This window comes from Arachis duranensis, chromosome 2 (genome assembly GCF_000817695.3).
Source record: "Arachis duranensis cultivar V14167 chromosome 2, aradu.V14167.gnm2.J7QH, whole genome shotgun sequence".
NCBI lineage: Eukaryota > Viridiplantae > Streptophyta > Magnoliopsida > Fabales > Fabaceae > Arachis > Arachis duranensis.
Window position 1 is genome coordinate 36,750,529 of NC_029773.3, and position 1,793 is coordinate 36,752,321.

The window sequence follows — 1,793 nt, forward strand, 5'->3', positions numbered from 1 at the left end:
TTTTTGTGATCACGGATGAACACACCAAACTTAGAGGTTTGCTTGTCCTCAAACAAAAGAAAAGAAAGGAGAGGGATAGAAGGAGTGCTAGTGTGGAATGGTGGATGAGAAGGGGGAGGCCGAATGGGATTTAAAAGGGAGGGTGGGTAGGTTTTCGAAAATATTTAAAAAGATAATATAGAAGATATGATTTATAAAAGATAAATAAGAAAAAGATATAATTTAAAATTAAAAAATTGTGATTGATATTTGAAAAAGATAAATCTGAATATTTGAAAAAGATTTTTAAAGATAATTGTGTTTTGAAAAGAGTTGGATTGGATTGGAAAAAGATTTGTGTTTATGCATTAAGATATATTTGATATTTTTGAAAAAGGGATTTTAGAAATTAGGGTTTTTAGAAATTAGGATTAAATTTTTTTTTTTTGAAATTGAAGGATGATAGTTTGGAACATGTTTATGCAAGAAATCATAAATTGAAATATAGAAAATTAAAAATTTGTGAAGTAAAAACGAATTTACCTCCTCCCCACCATCCTGGCGTTAAACGCCCAAACGCTGCATGTTTTGGGTGTTTAACGCCCATGTGCAGCTTCTCCTAGGCGTTCAACGCCCAGCTGTTGCTTCATTCTGGCGTTGAACGCCAGGAACTCCTTTGTCACTGGGCGTTTTTCTGAACGCCCAGAAGGTGCTTCTTTCTGGCGTTCAACGCCCAGAAGATGCTTCTTTCTGGCATTTAACGCCCAGATGGCTATCCTTACTGGCGTTGAACGCCCAGTAGGTGCTTCTTTTAGGCATTCAACGCCCAAAACAGCTTTTACTGGCTTTTTTGCACCAGTGAGCTTCCTTTTTTGCTGTTTTATCCTCTGAATCCTTCTGTAACTCTGTGAGCTTAAGAAGTTGCTATTTTACCTTGAAGACACTTGACATATACCTATAAAAACTAATTAATTAACAAATAAGCTTTGTAAATGGCTGGGTTGCCTCCCAGCAAGCGCTTCTTTATTGTCTTTAGCTGAACTATTACTGAGCTTTAGTTAAGTCTCAGTTTTGAGCATTCTTGCTCAAAATTGCTTTCAAGATAATGTTCGACTCTCTGTCTGTTAACAATGAAATTTTTGTTAGAATCATTATCCTAGAGCTCTACGTATCCATATGGTGACACCCTTGTAATCACATATGGTCCTCTCCACCGGGATTTCAATTTTCTGGGGAATAATCTGAGCCTAGAATTAAATAGCAGAACTTTTTGCCCTGGCTCAAAGACTCTGGATGACAATTTCTTATCATGCCATCTTTTTGCTTTCTCTTTGTAAATTTTTGCATTCTCGAAAGCATTGAGTCTAAATTCCTCTAGCTCATTTAACTGGAGCAATTATTTTTCTCCAGCTAACTTGGCATCAAGGTTTAGGAATCTGGTTGCCCAGTAGGCCTTATGTTCCAGTTCCACCGGCAAGTGACATGCCTTTCCATACACAAGCTGGTATGGAGAGGTCCCTATAGGGGTCTTGAATGCTGTTATGTATGCCCACAGAGCATCATCCAAGCTTCTTGTCCAATCCTTTCTACAGTTAATCACTGTCCGTTCCAGGATTCTTTTAAGTTCTCTATTAGAGACTTCAGCTTGCCCATTTGTCTGTAGATGATATGGAGTGGCCACCCTGTGGCTAACTCCGTATCGAACCAAAGCAGAGTAAAGCTGTTTATTGCAGAAATGAGTGCCCCCAACACTGATTAATACCCTAGGGGTACCAAATCTGCTGAAGATGTGTTTCTGGAAGAATTTTAGCACT